Source organism: Zeugodacus cucurbitae, chromosome 6 (genome assembly GCF_028554725.1).
Source record: "Zeugodacus cucurbitae isolate PBARC_wt_2022May chromosome 6, idZeuCucr1.2, whole genome shotgun sequence".
NCBI lineage: Eukaryota > Metazoa > Arthropoda > Insecta > Diptera > Tephritidae > Zeugodacus > Zeugodacus cucurbitae.
Window position 1 is genome coordinate 34,492,224 of NC_071671.1, and position 19,608 is coordinate 34,511,831.

The 19,608-nt window shown below is 39.0% G+C and overlaps 1 protein-coding gene across 2 annotated transcripts in view; it reads left to right on the forward strand.

The window, feature by feature from the left end:
• The window catches only part of Nua_1 (Nuclear-pore anchor), a 124,726-nt gene that overhangs the window by 93,758 nt on the left and 11,360 nt on the right, over positions 1-19,608 (forward strand). The window lies entirely within an intron of this gene.

The following is a 19,608-nucleotide window of genomic DNA, read 5'->3' on the forward strand; positions in this document are numbered from 1 at the left end:
ATTTTGTACCTTGGAGTAATTTTGTACCGAAAATATGGGTAAATCTCTCAGATATCTTAATATAATTCAGAGGAAATCTTTTTCTTTTAATAGTGTGTCTCTGTACCAAAAATGGTTAAAATCGGGTCATAACTTCCCCCAGCTCCCATATACCTAATTATAGGTTTTTCAAAAATACCATGGGCTTAATACCTCATAAATCGGTTAATATGTGAAATATCTTAGCCAAATTAACCAAATTATAATGTATCTTGGTGGTGAAAATGAGTGAAATCGGTTCAGGAATTATCTCAGCCTATATACTATATATGAGAATCTTCGTTATTCTATTGGACTTCATGCCGAATATATGGGTCAAATTGTGTGTTATCTTAACATCTTTTTTTAACTTTTTGTAAGCATTCAAAGAGTACGGACGTGTTTTAATGCGCTCCGTGATTTAATTGAATTATTAAAAGCAAATAAAATTAAATAACAAAACAACTACAAGTACTGTGGAAAATCAAAAGCTAAACATAAAAAAACAAAAATAATACTAAAACAAAAAAGTTTATAAACAATAAAAATAAATAATAATACAATTCAAGTGAGCAAAACAAACAAAGAAAAACAAACATGAGCGCTACGCAGCCTCAACAGCAAGGTGGTTGGCATTCTCTGAATGCCTACTTCAGCTTTGTTGAGCCTACACAATCTGCTCCAACAAAAAAACAATCCAACGGTGAAAAAGATGAGTCATCGAAGCGCTCTGCCGATCAGCAGAAGGGATCAACAGAAGCAGAACAAAACAGCAAGTGCACAACAACAAAACAGCAGACAATAGCAAGCAAGCAGGTACCAGCAAACGAGCGGACACCAAAGGGAAAAACAATGCAAGGTGAGCATGTACCAAAAAGCAAAACACCATCTGTACAGATTGGTATTGACCGCTACGTCAATATTTAAAGGAAATCAAGTCCTTTAAAGTCAGCGGTCAATTCCAAAAAATTCCAACCCGCCACGCTTGATACAAATAAGCCAGGAACTTTAAATGGCAACAGATTTGCCATACTAAGCAATGGATCGAACGACGATGCGAAGGGTACCACCACAGTCGTAAATGCCAAGCCGCCGCCAATATATTTGCGAGAGCGTAGCTCTAATGTACTTGTTGCGAAACTAAGTGAAATTGTAGGTACTAACAATTTTCATATAGTGCCTTTGAAAAAAGGCAATATAGATGAAACTAAAATACAGTCCTACACTGAGAAAAGTTTTATGGATATAGTGAAATTTTTGTCAAATAACAATAAAAACTATTATTCTTATCAACTGAAGATCTCGAAAGGCCTAACATTGTTGTTGTAAAAGGCATAGAGTCTTCGGTAGAATCTAATGATGTCAAAGAAGCCCTTGAAGAATGCGGCTTTGAAATTAAAAATGTGGTAAATATCTTCAATAGAAATAAGGTACCACAACCAATGTTTAAAGTCGAATTGCTGCCAAACTCTAACCCAATTAAAAGGAATGAAACCCATCCAATATACGACCTAAAAAATTTGTTACATCGTAGAATTACCATTGAAGAACCTCATAAAAGAAATGGTCCGGTACAATGCACTAACTGCCAAGAGTATGGGCATACCAAGTCTTATTGCACTCTACGCAGTGTTTGTGTGGTATGTGGTGATTTACACCCAACATCAAAATGTACTCTTAAAAAAGAGGATACAAATAAAAAATGCAGTAATTGTGGAGGAAATCACACTGCTAACTAAGAGGCTGCCCTGTATATAAAGACTTCAAATCAAAATTATCGCTGGGAATTCAAGCTCGTCGTAACCAAATGATGAATATCCCTCGTAACGAAAATATAGTAATTACAGACCAGAGTTCGAAACCTGGTAATTCTAAGAATAGTCTTATCCAAGGAAGCTATGCAAATGTGCTAAAAGGCAGCGTTGTGCAAATGCAACAACCCCAAAATCCACCTAATGGGGGTATTGAAAATATGATCCTAAACCTTACTCAATGTATGACACAATTTATGTCTATCATGCAAAACATGATCCAAGATTTAATCAAATCACAAAATCAAATGCTACAGACCTTAATATCTAAAAAATGAGTATACTAAATATATGTATATGGAATGCCAATGGTATAAACCAACACAAACTGGAGATAATACAATTTCTGACTGAAAAAAGCATAGATGTTATGCTGCTATCAGAAACTCATTTAACAAATAAGAACAATTTCTTTATACCGGGATATAGACTTCATGCTACAAATCATCCAGATGGAAAGGCGCACGGTGGAACAGCAGTATTTGTTAGAAATCGGTTAAGCCACCACGCTTTAGAACCGCATGCTACAGCCCAATTACAAGCTACAACAATATCTTTGAAAAATCGGGGTGCAGACCTCAATCTAACTGCTATATATTGTCCACCTCGCTTTAAAATTACAGATTGCGAATTTAAAGACTTTTTTGGAACGCTAGGTCCAAGATTTCTAGCAGGTGGGGATTACAATGCAAAACACATGTACTGGGGCGCACGTCTTATTAATCCGAAAGGACGGTAGCTGTACTACACTATTATAAATAAGCACAATAACCTTGATATAATATCTCCTGGTAAGCCGACATACTGGCCCAGTGATAGAAACAAAATACCAGACTTAATAGATTTTGCTGTAGTCAAAAATATAGATAGATCGCTAATAACAGCAGATACATGTACTGACTTATCTTCTGATCATTCTCCTGTACTAATAAAGTTATGCGAACAGCCCATGATAGTTGAGCAGAAAGTTTCTCTAACAACTCATAAAACAAACTGGTTGAAATATAGAAAATATATCAGTAGCCACATTAACATAGATTTAAAAATAAATACAGGAAGAGATATTGATAACAGTATCGAAGAATTTAATGATGTAGTAACTAATGCAGCTGTCTTGGCAACACCAAAAAGAAACATTAAGGTTTTTAGAAACGTGTCTAATATTGAAATAGAAAAGCTTGTAAATGAGAAAAGGCGAGCTAGACGCGAATGGCAGGTACATCGCTCTCCTTCTACTGATTCAACTGAAATCTGCTGTACGTAAGTTAAAAAAAGCGCTTAAACGCGAGGAAGAATACAGCACTGAAAATTATATAAAGAAACTGTGTCCAAATTCTAAAAAGCAAAACTCTCTTTGGAAAGCCCAAAAGTCTTTTAAGCCACCGGTAGATTCCAACATGCCTATAAGACAGTCAAATGGTAATTGGGCACGAAGTAACGAAGATATGGCAAATTGTTTTGCAAATCACCTAGAAAAGGTATTTCAATCAAATTGCCAAAGAACAATTTTAAGCTGCCAATCATCCACAATACCACAAACGAATCACTTGGGTCTATTAAGACTTCAACTACTGAAATTGTTAGTATCATAAAAGAGCTTAATCCAAAAAAATCGTCAGGCCACGATAATATTACTCCAAAAATGCTAATTGAGTTACCAAATATTGCTTTAACAGTGCTCTCCTTGCTCTTTAATGCAATTTTTAGTTTCGGATACTATCCTATTTCATGGAAAAAGTCGCAGATAATCGTGATAGATAAACCGGGAAAAGACCTGACACAGCCGTCTTCATACAGACCAATCAGTCTTCTACCCTGTCTTTCTAAAATATTTGAAAAAGTGTTACTATCAAAGATGTCTCCTTTCCTTCATGAAAATAGTGTAATACCAACGCACCAATTCGGTTTTCGTGCAAAACATGGCACTGTAGAGCAAGTAAATAGAATAACTAACGAAATTAGGAAGGCATTCGAACATAGAGAGTACTGTTCTGCTATATTTCTAGATGTAGCTCAGGCGTTTGATAAAGTGTGGCATGAAGGACTTTTGTATAAGATTAAAAAAAATTTACCTTTCCAATTGCATAAAACCTTGGAGTCCTATTTAAAAAATAGAAAATTTGCTGTAAAAGTAGGTGATTTTATATCTGATGAACGTTCAATTAAGGCTGGAGTACCACAGGGCAGTGTTTTAGGCCCAACTCTATACATCATATATACAGCTGATCTTCCAATTGCTAATTATGTTTTGACATCAACTTTTGCGGATGACACAGCTTTAGTGAGTCGTAATAAATGCCCAATTATAGCATCAAGAATATTAGCGAAGCACTTAAGTTCTGTCGAAGAATGGTTAGCAAACTGGCGTATAAATGTAAATGAACAAAAGTGCAAGCATGTTACATTTTCCCTACGACCAAAAATGTGCCCGGCAGTAAAAATGAACAATATTCTAGTGCCTCAAGCGAAGTTACCTATCTTGGTATTCACCTAGATAGAAGGCTTACGTGGAGAAAACATATATCTAGTAAAATAACGTGCATGAAGATAAGAGCTGCAAATTTAAATTGGCTTTTAAATAAAAACTCTAAACTTAGCTTAGACAACAAAGTACTTTTATACAATGCGGTCATAAAGCCGATTTGGATGTATGGCATTCAACTGTGGGGTACGACCTGTGCAACTAATATTTATATAATACAAAGGTTCCAATCGAAAATGCTTAGATCAATCACGTGCTCACCATGGTACATGCGCAATGAAAATATCCATAAAGATCTTGGTATCCCTATGGTAAAGAAAGAAGTAGAGGACAGCAGATTGAAATATTTATCTAAACTCCGTGATCACCCAAACCCATTGGCTAATGCTTTAGTACATTCCTGCGATCAAACACGCCTAAAAAGAAGGGATATGCCTGCGAACTAAAGAGCAACGTTTCACCAATACAGCTCAATCACTTGGTTGAGCTTGTCTAGCTTTTAAATAGATTTAAGATTTTATAACTTGTTGTTAGGCTTAAAAACAAGCAGATTCAATAAATAAGGAAATATTGAAAAAAAAAAAACTTAACAAAAATATCGTTCTGTTGCCCGAACTTAGCCTTTCCCTATCCTTACTTGTTTTATCTCGTTTTATCGTCATTTGGTGCTTTCAATGAAACTACCTATTTCCGTAATACTTTTTGTGGACATCCATTCCAGATTGGTTGCTTGTTGGATCCGTAAGGTTTTATGCCTAGTTTGTGATAGGGATAGGGATAGGGGCAGTCGCAGAGAAAGTGGAAAACCGTTTCCTTATTCCCTTCTAATTTGCATGAACGAGCAATATCGTTATAGTGCACACCCATTTTCAGTGCATATTCTCCAAATGGCCAATGCCCAGTTATGGTAGCTGTAAGTCTATATATGAGCATTTCCACAGAATCGTCAACCAGGACCAAAAATTAAAATGTTAATAAAGATATATTTTTTTTAAATAAGATTTTTCAAAGCTAACCTCTCTCTGGTATTTTCATGAAAAATTTGACCTGAAACCTGAAAACTTATTTGTTTTTACTTTGAGCTACTCTACAAGTATTATTTCACTTGAGTTGTTTTATATGAATAACTTATGTTATGGTTGTATTTTTCCACAATATCTCTTTATTAATACCAAATAAGAAGAGGAAAATGCAAAGAGGCCAAACAAACGTCGTACGTTCGCGACAAAAAACGTCATTTATTGCTATTACAGTACTTTTCGTTTAATTGACCATATGGTTAATTGGTTTCCCCGTATAATTGAACATTGTTATCGGACAAAAAATATAACATATGAAAGCACACGTAAATTTTCTCGTTAGTTGGTTTTAAATTTTTCTTTAAAAATTCGCCGGTTAATTCCACCAAATAATATTTTTGAAAAAACTAATCTTCTAATCAACACTGTATAATTTTTTAATAATAAATTTGAAAAACAAATATATATACATATGTATGTACATACATTATAAGATACATAGATTACATAGTACATAATATAGTTATTGCATGTTTTCCTTTTAGGATAAAAAATATTGAAATATTTGAAAATCTTTAAGTGCACATACATACATATGCATTATCCTTTAAGGGGTTAGGTGAGTTTCAGAGGTAGAAAACATTAGTATATTTAAAATTTTTTGTTAATGTATACAATCAATTACAAGGAGATACATCCTAATATTTTATTCAGCATATTAAAGATACATATTGTGAAATTTATATTTTCAAATTCCGAAAGCTCAGCCGTTGGTACCTCATCTTCCACGAAGTGGCCAAAAAAATGTTTTTGCTGTGGGCATCATAAATCATTATTGGCTTATCCAAATCAACAAACCAAAAATATTTCTTGTTAATGAACGAAGGGAAAAAGATAATATTAAAAATTGAATTTTTGATAGATTTTGAACAAAAAAAATTAACTTTATCGATCAAATTTGCGCCATGTACTGACTCAAAGCAATAGTTGTGATAAAGATGTTTGGAGATTTTTCAACAGAATCGCTTCATAACTTTTCAAGAAATTATGTCCACTGACATCAAAAAATTGAGTTTGAGATAAACCCGTTAAAAGTTTTACAATCATACTGAAGTGGTCTGAAATTTTAATCGTATCTATTTTATAATTTTGGATAATATTTTAATATTGTACTATTTAATAAGACAAAAAAATTTCAAATTTTGAATCCCTAATCCCATAGTTTACCAGGTGGTCTAAATAAGAGTGATTCCTGTAATTGAACAAACTGTTCATTTATACGGGATCCTTTTAATTGAACAAATCAATTAAGCGAGTATCTGTTATTTGATTCCCCGGTTAACTGAACGAAAATTTGTGCAAATTTGATGTGCAATTAACCGAAAAGTACTGTACTTCACATTGAGTGCAAACAGGTGCCTAAAAAACACGATTAAAGCAAACAAAATTACTTTATGTAAACAGTGCATCAAACGCATCACGTATCCCTCCTTCTGGCAGTTTGACGCCAATTGGTTATACCAAGCGAAGCCAGGTCCCTCTCCACCTGGTCCTTCCATCGGAGTGGAGGTCTCCCTCTTCCTCGGCTTCCACCAGCGGGTACTGCGTCGAATACTTTCAGAGCTGGAGCACTTTCATCCATTCGAACAACATGACCTAGCCAGCGTAGCCGCTGTTTTTTTATTCGCTCATCGTTCCATCGTCTGCGGTATTCGCCGTTGCCAATGTTTAAGGGACCATAAATCTTCCGCAAAACCTTTCTCTCGAAAACTCCTAGTGCCGTTTCATCGGATGTTGACATCGTCCACGCTTCTGCACCGTAAAGTAGGACGGGAATGATGAGGGACTTGTAGAGTTTGGTTTTTGTTCGTCGAGAGAGGACTTTACTTTTCAATTGCCTACTTAGTCCATAGTAGCACCTGTTGGCAAGAGTGATTCTCCGTTGGATTTCCAGGCTGACATTGTTATTGCTGTTAATGCTGGTTCCCAGGTAGACGAAATTATGTACAACTTCAAAGTTATGACTGTCAACAGTGACGTGGGAGCCAAGACGCGAATGCGCTGTCTGTTTGTTTGATTACAGGAGATATTTCGTCTTGTCCTCGTTCACCACCAGACCCATACGCTTCGCTTCTTTATCCAGTCTGGAAAAAGCAGAACTAACGGCGCGGGTGTTGTTTCCAATGATATCGATATCATCGGCGTACGCCAGTAGCTGTACACTCTTGTAGAATATTGTACCTTCTCTATTTAGCTCTGCAGCTCTTATAATTTTCACCAGCATCAAGTTAAAGAAATCGCACGATAGTGAGTCACCTTGTCTGAAACCTCGTCTGGTATCGAACGGCTCGGAGAGGTCCTTCCCGATCCTGACGGAACTTTTGGTGTTGCTCAACGTCAGTTTACACAGCCGTATTAGTTTTGCGGGGATACGAAATTCAGATATCGCGGCATAAAGGCAACTCCTTTTCGTGCTGTCGAAAGCAGCTTTAAAGTCGACAAAGAGATGGTGTGTGTCGATCCTATTTTCACGGGTCTTCTCCAAAATTTGGCGCATGGTGAATATCTAGTCTGTTGTTGATTTTCCAGGTCTAAAGCCACACTGATAAGGTCCAATCAGTTTGTTGACGGTGGGCTTTAGTCTTTCACACAATACGCTCGACAGAACCTTATACGCGATGTTGAGGAGGCTTATCCCACGGTAATTGGCGCAAATTGTGGGGTCTCCCTTTTTGTGTATTGGGCAGAGTACACTGAGATTCCAATCGTCAGGCATGCTTTCTTCCGACCATATTCTGCAAAGAAGCTGATGCAAGCACCTTATCAGCTCTTCGCCGCCGTATTTGAATAGCTCGGCCGGTAATCCATCGGCCCCGCCGCCTTATTGTTCTTCAAGCGGGTAACTGCGGTCGGGCAATGGAACCTCTGCTCCATCGTCGACGATTAGGGAATCGGGTTCGCCATCTCCTGGTGTTGTACTTTCACTGCCATTCAGCAGGCTGGAGAAGTGTTCCCTCCACAAACTCAGTATACTCTGGTCATCAATAACTAGATCACCTCTGGGGGTCCTACAGGAGTGTACTCCGGTCTTGAAACCTTCAGTTAGTCGCCGGATCTTTTCGTAAAATTTTCGAGCATTACCCCTGTCGGCCAGCTTGTCAAGCTCTTCATACTCACGCATTTCGGCCTCTTTCTTTTTTTGTCTGCAAATGCGTCTCGCTTTTCTCTTCAGCTCTCGGTATCTTTCCCATCCCGCTCGTGTTGCGGTCGATCGCAACATTGCGAGGTAGGCAGTCTGTTTTCTCTCCACTGCGAGAGGACAATCCTCATCATACCAGCTGTTTTTTTGGCTTTTCCGAAAACCAATGGTTTCGGTTGCAGCTGTACGTAAGGAGTTTGATATGCCGTCCCACAGCTCTCTTATACCGAGATGCTGATGAGTGCTCACAGAGAGCAGGAGTTCAAGTTGAGTAGAAAATCGTTCGGCTGTCAGTTGTGATTGGAGCTTCTCGATGTCGAACCTTCCTTGTGTTTGTTGACGTGTGCGCTTTTCTACACAGATTCGAGTGATTCGATCCGGGGACAGTCAAGTAGCTTGATGGATTTTCTTATGCTGGAATCTAGTACTACAGACGACCATACTTCGGGCCCCGGCGAAGTCGATCAGCCTCAGACCGTTTGGTGATGTTTCGTCATGGAGGCTGAATTTTCCGACTGTTGTGCCAAAGACACCTTCTTTACCCACCCTAGCGTTGAAATCGCCAAGCACGATTTTGACTTCGTGGCGGGGGCAGCGCTCATAGGTAAGTTCTAGCCGCTCATAGAAGGTATCTTTGATCACTTCGTCCTTCTCTTCCGTCGGGGCGTCGACGCAAATCAGCAATATGTTGAAGAACCTCGCTTTGACGCGGATTGTGGCTAGACGTTCATCCACCGGAGTGAATGCCAGGACTCGACGACGGAGTCTCTCTCCCACGACGAATCCCACACCGAATTTGCGCTCCTTTATATGGCCGCTGTAGTAGATGTCACAAGGACCCACCTTCTTCCGTCCTTGTCCCGTCCATCGCATTTCTTGGATTGCGGTAATGTCAGCCTTTACTCTTACGAGGACATCAACCAGCTGGGCAGAGGCACCTTCCCAATTAAGGGTCCGGACATTCCAGGTGCATGCCCTTAAATCGTAGTCTTAAACGTTTGCAGTGGTTGTCATCAAAATTGGGGTCTCTCATCCGAGGCTGTTTTGTTCTTTTCATTGGGGGGGTGTTTTTATGTGGTGGGTCCCAAACCCTACGCACAACCGCGAAGCGGGTTTCGCCTTCTCACTTTAGCTCGCCTCCAAACGGATGTCTGTTGGCTACCCAGAGGATACTTGGTCTAAGACCGGAAGTCGTGAGCTGCTTGAGCCACATGTAAAAGAATCGTTCCTGGCCACCCCCAAGTGAATGACAGTCAGAAACTTTCCTCACTTACTTGAACTTCTACATATGATTCCATTCTCCATCATTGCTGCACTGCATAAAAAGTATATCGATCCAACAAATTGTAAAGAAAACAAGTAAGGAAGGGCTAAGTTCGGGTGTAACCGAACATTTTATTTAACTTTATTTAAATTAGATAATACACAATTTGACCCACATATTCTATATATTGTATAAAGTCCATTGAAAATTGGAAACCATAATATTAGGTTAGAAGCACCGAGGTCCTCGTGTTTGTGACATGGGGCCTTAAAAACCTATGGTCCGATTTCGGCGATTTCGGTACTGGCATACCATGAATGAAACGTACATTGAAAATGAAACGACGAAAATACATAAAAATTTATTAATCGAATCGATTATCGAAGAAGAAGGTGCAACATATATGAGAAAAAATTGTATGCTGGATTCTCGACCACAATGTGAAAGAATCAAACTGTAACAAGCAAGGGCTAAGTTACCGAACATTTTATACTCTCGCAATTTATGTATTTAATTTTATTAATATAACAAACAATTTGACTCACATAATAGCAATTACCCGCTTGAAGAACAACAAAGCGGCGGGGGCCGATGGATTGCCGGCCGAGCTATTCAAATACGGCGGCGAAGAGCTGATAAGCTGCATGCATCAGCTTCTTTGCGGAATATGGTCGGAAGAAAACATGCCCGACGATTGGAATCTCAGTGTACTCTGCCCAATCCACAAAAAAGGGAGACCCCACTATCTGCACCAACTATCGTGGGATAATCCTCCTTAACATCGCTTATAAGGTTCTATCGAGCGTACAGTGTGAAAGACTAAAGCCCACCGTCAGCAAACTGATTGAACCTTAGTGTGGCTTTAGACCTTGAAAATCAACAACTGACCACTATGCGCCAAATCTTGGAGAAGACCCGTGAAAAGAGGATCGACACACACCATCTATTTGTCGACTTCAAAGCTGCTTTCGACAACACGAAAAGGCCGCGATGTCTGAATTTGGTATCCCCGCAAAACTAATACGGCTATGTAAGCTGACGTTAAGCAACACCAAAAGCTCCGTCAGGATCGGGAAGACCTCTGCGAGCCGTTCGATACCAAACGAGTTTTCAGACAAGGTGACTCGCTATCGTGTGACTTCTTTAACCTGATGCTCTGCAGCTAAACAGAGAAGGTACAATTTTTTATAAAAGTGTACAGCTGCTGGGGTACGCCGATGATATCGATATCATTGGAAACAATACCCGCGCCGTTGGTTCTGCTTTTTCCCGCCTGGATAAGGGAGCGAAGCGAATGGGTCTGGTGGTGAACGAGGACAAGACGAATTATCTCCTGTCATCAAACAAACAGTCACCGCATTCGCGTATTGGCTCCCACGTCACTGTTGACAGTCATAACTTTGAAGTTGTAGATAATTTCGTATACCTAGGAACCAGCATTAACACCGATAATAATGTCAGCCTTGAAATCCAACGCAGAATCACTCTTGCCAACAGGTGCTACTATGGACTGAGTAGGCAATTGAAAAGTAAAGTCCTCTCGACAAACAAAAACTGAACTCTACAAGTCCCTCATCATTCCCATCCTACTTTATGGTGCAGAAGCGTGGACGGTGTCAAAATCCGATGAGACGGCACTAGGAGTTTTCGAGAGAAAGGTTTTGCGGAAGATTTATGGTCCCTTAAACATTGGCAACGGCGATTACCGCAGAAGATGGAATGATGAGCTGTATGGGTTGTTCGACGACATAGACATAGTCCAGCGAATAAAAAGACAACGGCTACGCTGACTAGGTCATGTTGTTCGAATGGACGAAAGTGCCCCAGCTCTGAAAGTTTTCGATGCAGTACCCGCTGGTGGAAGCAGAGGAAGAGGGAGACATCCACTCCGATGGAAGGACCAGGTGGGGAAGGACCTCTCTTCACTTGGTATTACCAATTGGCGCCAACCTGCAAAAGGAGAGATGCGTGGCGCGCTGTTGCGGACTCGGTTATAACCGCGTATGCTTTTTCTACGCCAGTCAAGAAGAAGAGGAATGTGACTCACATATTCGGCAGTAGTTACACTTGGTTTGCAGGTAGCTTATGACCGGGGGCAGGACATAGTATGCTTTTTATGACGAGAACGTGAATAAAAAACGCACTTGACATTCCATATAAAACACAAATTTATTATTCAAAACATCAGAGTAGGCGTTCATTTCATAAAAAAGAAAACAAAACTTAAACACAAAACAAGTATTAATCACAACATCAAATTGATAAAAAATCATGATGAAAATTAAAAAAAGCTGAAATAACAAGAAACTGAATGTTGTCTTTGATCGTATGTCATGATTCAATTATACAAGGTTTCGTAAGTAAACCGATTTCTCATTCTTTTTGTGTGTTAATGTTGTTTTCTAAATTGTATATTCCGAAAACTCTTCAAAAAGATTTATATAGGAGAAGATATTTACCAATACCAGGGGTAGCAATACTGCTCTTCTAATTTTAATTAATAATTGCGTGAATGGAAAATCGTTCGCTGAAATGTTTATGTAAAAACCTTTCAACCGTTTCTTAATTATCTTATTCAGTTGAATACATATTGAGATGCTGATCTCTTTACTTCACGTAATTGATTTCAAACATGAGCGATTGAAGAAAACTAAGCTACAGTCCAAAAGAAATTGCAAGAACGTGTTTCAAAATACCAAATAAAACTGTTGTAGTAGATGATCGGTCCAAGGGAATATATCTTGAACTCTGGCTCCTTTTATAAGAAAGATTATGTAATCAATCGACATTATTTTTCCATTTACCGAACATTCTTTGCCTTTTAATTGAAGCGAAAGCAAAATATTTAGGCCTACTTCTGTCAGACGAATCTGTTTGTAGATGATCGATGATTTATTATAAAATTTTCATACTAATTTCCGAAAATACAATTAAATGTTTGTTTCATGGATTCCTTATGATACACCTTGCGGCAAAATCTACTTTTTTTCTGGGTATTGGTCCAAACTATTTTTCCAGGAGAGTGAACCATAAGTACAAAAAATTATATTATCTGTACTAATATTATAAAGAGGAAATGTTTGTTTTTTTGTTTGTTTGTCTCGAATAGGCTCCGAAACTACTGAAACGATTAGGAAAATTCTTTCACCGTTGGAAAGCTATACTATCCCTGAGTGACATATGCTATATTTAGTTTAAAAAAATAGGGTTCCTTACCAAAACTCCGATAATGTAAAAAAAATACCAAAAAACTTTCTTTAATCGCGAATGCTGCGAAAACGGTTAAAGATATAACAAAGTGATGTACTATAATTTTGTAGAACTTATCATTATCTACAAAAAACTAACTATTATAGTTTTGTCACAATAAGCGATTTTATATAAAAAAAATTAAATAAAATACCACTACTTGAAAAGACTCTTTATTTATACCTTAGTATTAATCCTTATCGAAATAAATGATTTATTATTTAAGATCGCTTCAAAACCTTTATATAACTTTTTGAATTATTAGATTCTGACATTCCATTCAAAAGATATCACGAGCTAAAAATTTTGAAATTTTTCGGCGGCTAACTATGCGTTGTAATGTTGTAGGCGTCACTCAGGCACGGAGGTACGGGTTGTTAATATCACTCGCGCGGTCGATTCCCTAATGAATGGTCCTGTGCGGAATTAAAAAAAATTGTCGCTTGATAATAATATAATATAAAAATGAATTGCTGTTCGTTTGTGCCGCAAAAAAACGAGAACGACCCAACTGATCTGGCTAATTGTAGTCTTGAAATATTCGTGGAAAGCCAGAAAAAGATTAAAAAGTGAGTAAATATGGAAAAATTGCGAGGAAGATAATAATAAGAGAATTTTATTCGAGTTGACTAGAAAAATAGAAAAAGAGAAAACAAAAAAAATATATTTTGAAGGTTGTCATTGTTGCTTTGTTAAAATATTTTTGTTATTGTTCAATTGTATAAGGTTGTGTCGATAGCCCAAAACAATTTGTAACAAATAAGGAAAGGCTATGTTCGGGTCCAACCGAATATTTTATACTCTCGCAATTTATTGATGTAATTTTATTAACATATGAGTGTTTTTGCAACAATACCACATTGCGATTGTAGAAGTAGTTGGCAGTTGACACCTCGATGAATTAAAAGCATTTCCAACAGATTTCTGTCACTTCATTGACTCGAAAGAGAAGTTTTCCTGACATGAAACCTCAATATGATAACCATAAATGACTGATTGAATGACCTATATTGGTGGTAAAAAAAATATCGATGATCTTAATGCGACAATTTATAATTTCGGTCCAAGAGAGTTGACACAGCTACAAACCAGGATGACGTAGTCAATTATCCCAAACTATTTAAAATTGCCTGTACTTTGCAATTAAAAGTAGTTTGAGTTGTAATCATGCTGCGTAACATAAATCAACCTCGAGTAATCAATATCGTCGCCAAAGCCAAGATTGGACCAACTTAATTTAATGAATACCTTAGCCACAAAAACGTGTGGCCGGGTTTGCTAGTTAGTATATATATTAGTTGCATAGTATATATAAGTTGCATTATTTCATTTCCTCCGAACATCTGTAACTTTGAAACATCGAAAAACGAACTCATCAACAGAGTACGCCATAATTCAGAATGAGATCATAGATACACATCATTCATTCAAATCTATTGTCTGTTTTACTACCGCACAATTTACGACAAAAGTTGGATCCGTAGTAATCATGCTTCGACACTTAAACCAGCCAAAACCTAGTGTCCGACCGATACCCAATTTTTGGCCGAAACCGATGCCGATGACGATTAATCGGCCAGTTAGCAAAGTACCGATTCAATTTGCACCACAGGCCTTCTCTATACCTAGTACTTCCGCTTGGAAGATGCTGGATAAGTTCGGTAGACGGAAAGAGAGAGAGGTCAAGATTACCCGACCATGAAGAAATTCCAATAGCAATTACCCGCTTGAAGAACAACAAAGCGGCGGGGGCCGATGGATTGCCGACCGAGCTATTCAAATACGGCGGCGAAGAACTGATAAGGTGCATGTATCACCTTCTTTGTAGAATATTGTCGGAAGAAAGCATGCCTGACGATTAGAATGCCAACTATCGCGGGATAAGTCTCCTAAATATCGCCTATAAGGTTCTATCGAGCGTACTGAGTGAAAGGCTACACACACACCCCGCAAAACTAATACGGTTGTGTAAGTTGACGTTGAGCAACACCGAAAGGGAAGGACCTCTCAGAGCCGTTCGAAACCAAACGAGGTTTCAGACAAGGTGACCCACCATCGTGTGACTTTGATGATATTGATATCATCGGAAGCAACAACCGCGCCGAGGAAAATTTTGCGCAAGATTTATGGTTCTCAGAACATTGGCAACGACTAATACCGCAGACGATGGAACGATGAGCTGTACGAGTTATACGACGACATTGACATAGTTCAGCGAAAAAAAAGACAGCGCCTAGGCTGGCTAGGCCATGTTGTCCGAATGGACGAAAACACTCCAGATTTGAAAGTGTTTGATGTAGTACCCGCCGGAGGAAGCCGAGGAAGGGGAAGGCCTCTACTCCGATGGAGGGACCAGGTGGTGTGCGACCTGGTAACACTTGGGATGTCCAATTGTCGCCGAACTGCGAGGGAAAGAGAGGGGTGGCGCGCTATCATCGATTCGGCTATAACCGGCTAAACGGTTCCTATGCCAATCACATACATATATACATACATTGTTTCCTTAACGCTGGCCACTACACTAGTGCTCCAAATGTGATGATCTCTTGCAGGTATAATAGGCCATATAGCCTTTAATTATTATTTTTTCCAGTTCAGTTAACTATACTCTGTACCCGTAGGTATTTAGCTGTGGAGGATAGCCTGTTCATAGTGTTTTGCCTGGATTGACTCCTAGTCCGTTTTTCTTGGTCCATAGGTGTAGATTACTCAGAGATTGTGGAAGGAAACAGTCCTGATATCATCTGCACTATGTCGTCTGCATATGCTACTGCTTTCACTCATCCTCCCTTGAGTTCACGCCGTATTTCATTCAGCGCTACTACCCATTGGAGTGGGGAAAGAATACCTCCTTAAGCAGTTTCTCTGCTAACGTAGCATGTTCGTAATGCTGTACCGATTGTCTGTTCATGAGCATAGACGGTATCCATCTACGAACAACGTCGTCTTCACCGCCCTGAGATAGTGATTGTGCTCAATTCTATATTGTTGAAAGCCCCCTCTATATAGAGAAAGGCAGCCATTGTATACTGTTTTAGGTGTAATGACTTTTCAATTATACTTATCACCTCGTGAAGGGCTGTTTCTGTTGATCTGCCTTTTATGTATGCCTGTTGGGCTGTAGATAGAGTGTCCGCCATGACTACTTAAGTATATATTCATTAGTCTTTCTAGGCCTTTCAGCTTATAGGTCTGAAATCTTTAGCATTTTAGTGGTTTCGGAAATCTTGGCGTGTTCTTTAGAGAGTATTTTGCTCAGCCTTGCAGTTTCCTTATAACTATTCATCGATGTGCAGAAAGGCTGCCATGAATCCGCTTTCGCTTTCCGAACTGCTGTTTTGTATTTTCTTAAGGTATCTTTATAAGGTTGCCAGATTTTGGTCCTTTAGCTATCATTGAAAGTGTTTAAAAGTTGTGTTCGTATTTTTAAGGTTACTGTTCAACCATGGAGGGGACTTCCTCTTTTTTAGAACCGTTAGTGGTGTGGATTGATTGAAATTGATTGGGCTGCCCGATGAGCTGTAGCACCTTTCGAGTGCTGCAAGTTTATCTGCACGTATCTAACATCGTTAGCCATTATTCTCCTTGAAATATCTTCATTCTGATAGAATCGATCGAATCTCTATCGACTCCTCACAAATGGAAAATAGGTTTGCTCGCATTGCATTTGAGACCAACAAATCTTAGCAACCATACCCGTCAGGAAATCGAAGGAAGCCTGGTCCACGCACTTGATGACCCAGCATGTAGCTTAAAACTAGGCTCCTCAATTTAATGTCGACCACAACCCACTTCTCTTGGATAGTGTTCGGAACTTTGTTTGTTTCCCATTATTTGTCCTGCTGTCACTGCCAGTGTACTATATTTGGTACTTCTGGTAGAGCTCTTTGTCGTCTGCTGACTGGAGGCGAGGAGAGTGGAATCTACGGATTCCATGATAATTTCCGTATTCCTGTATGTCGTTGTTATTGTCCTTGTTGTTGTATCGTTGGTCGTCAAATTGTCGAGAAGGGTGGAGCGTTTTTACTTTTTTTTTTTGCTTCGGTATACCTGTGGAAAGTTGCTGTTTTAGGTAAAAATTAAACACAAGAAAAATAGTAAACTCGTGTTATGTTTAGAGGTGCCCCCATGGACATGAAGTTTTGAAAATTTATGTCAAATACCCATATATTTGCAAACATTTTATAAACGCTATTTGATGTTCTTAGCGATGCTATGTTAGAGTAAGATAGAAATAAATGACCTTAAAACATGCGTGTTACGTAACGCAGCGGGTATTACTTTCTTTGCACCCATCTATAGTGTGACAGTGACTTCTAGGCTTTTACATCGAATTTTACAGCTGAAATCGGGATATTTACCGTTAGTAGTATTTTAATACGACAAACGACAAGCCGTTCCGTATTTGGCACCTGTTACCTGTTTCTCAAATACCTATATGAAATGGTATGTGTTCATAAAATATGAATTAAAGCCCGATAATAAAACAAACGCGACAGTTCTTGAAATATCTGAAAGATTAGGAAGTAAGTTTCTTACTCGACCAAAGTTCAATCAGAAAAATTATGAAGAATAAGAAAAACAAGATATAAAAGAAAAAAGTTTATCGCGTAACACAGAGATACAGTATTTTGGCAAGCCATGTTTTTCTTGTTCTTTAGCTAATGACTTTTCAATTGAAATCAGCAGCTCATGTTAGAGTTTTCTCGTACCATCTAGTCCTAATCAAAAAGACCGAGAACAGGTTGAGGGAAAATTATCACCACCTCTGCAAGAAAGAGATTAAATTTTCCGTCATTAGCCCTTGATCCAAGTTCAGTCATTGATCGTCCAGTTTAGCCCCGTGAAAAAAAATGGTGCGTGGAGTCCCTACGCGCGGAAGAAGTTATACGTCTAAGTGATATTCCAAGAAATGCATATCATTTTGTATGAAAGAAAACTATGGAGAAGGAAAGGATAAAAATATGTTGGAGTGACCAACACTTTCACATTTTATAAATTTATTATGCACATTTTATAAAGCAAAGTCCAAATCAACTATCATCTCTGGGTTCTGACGGATTGATATCTATAATGTTTACAATTGCATTATGATAACTAAAATACGATATGATACTATTATATCTATATTTCTCGCGAATACCGCATCAATAGTCGTACCGCCTTTTGTCGTAGGATAGTTTCTTCCATTTATCATTTCTAATGAAAATTTCTCTCTGAGGAATGCCAGTAATGGTTCAGCTTCAGGCAATGCGAACCTGCAGTTGACAACGGTAACTGTGAAGACTTAACTTTTCAACGGCCAACGCAGAGTATTTCAACCAAAATTCACACAAAATAGTTGAGAATTCGCCGAAATGAAACAGAAACGAAAGAAAAGCAAATAATGCACAATCATACAAACATACATATGCGTACATATGTGAATATGTCACCAACCAAAAATTTAAACATTTTTCTACAAAAACAAGAATTTCTCAAATAGGAATTGCTCAATGAGAGCAAGAATTCAATAGGCAATCACAGTGGTTTATCTGTCAATTGCATTCAATTTAGACGGAAAAACTACATGCTTAATGCTTTTCGGGCGCCACGGAATCTCAATTACAAGTTTGTCTAACAAAGCCGATAGTCGAATTTACCGTCATACCTATATTTTTGATTGTCATTCACTTGGGAGTGGCCAGAAACGATTCTTCTTCACATGGTTCAAGCAGCTCACGACTTCCGGTTTTAGACCAAGTATCCTCTGGGTAGCTAACAGACATCCGTTTGAAGGCGAGCTAAAGTGAGAAGGCGAAGCCCGCTTATGCGGTTGTGCGTAGGGTTTGGGACCCACCACATAAAAACGAAGTACCAATGAAAAATCTACGAAAGCCTCGGATGAGACACCCCCCTTTTGATGACGACCCCTGCAAACGTTTTAAGGATAATGATATAAGGGCATGCACCTGGAATGTCCGGACCCTTAATTGGGAGGGTGCCTCTGCCCAGCTGATTGATGTCCTCATACGACTCAAGGCTGACGGGACAAGGACGGAAGAAGGTGGGTCCTTGTGACATCTACTACAGCGGCCATATAAAGGAGCGCAAATTTGGTGTTGGATTTGTGGTGGGAGAGAGACTCCGTCGCAGAGTCCTGGCATTCACCCCGGTGGATGAACGTCTTGCCACAATCCGCATCAAAGCGAGGTTCTTCAACATATCGCTGATTTGCGCCCACGCTCCAACGGAAGAGAAGGACGATGTAACCAAAGATGCTTTCTATGAGCGCCTAGAACGCACCTATGAGCGCTGCCCCCGCCTTGGCGATTTTAACGCAAGGGTGGGTAAAGAAGGTGTCTTTGGCACAACAGTCGGAAAATTCAGCCTCCATGACGAAACATCGCCAAACGGCCTGAGGCTGATCGACTTCGCTGGGGCCCGAAATATGGTCGTCTGTAGTACCAGATTGCAGCATAAGAAAATACATCAAGCTACTTGGCTATCTCCTGATCGAAACACGCGGAACCAAATCGATCACGTTGTGATAGACGGAAGACATGTCTCCTGTGTTTTAGACGTGC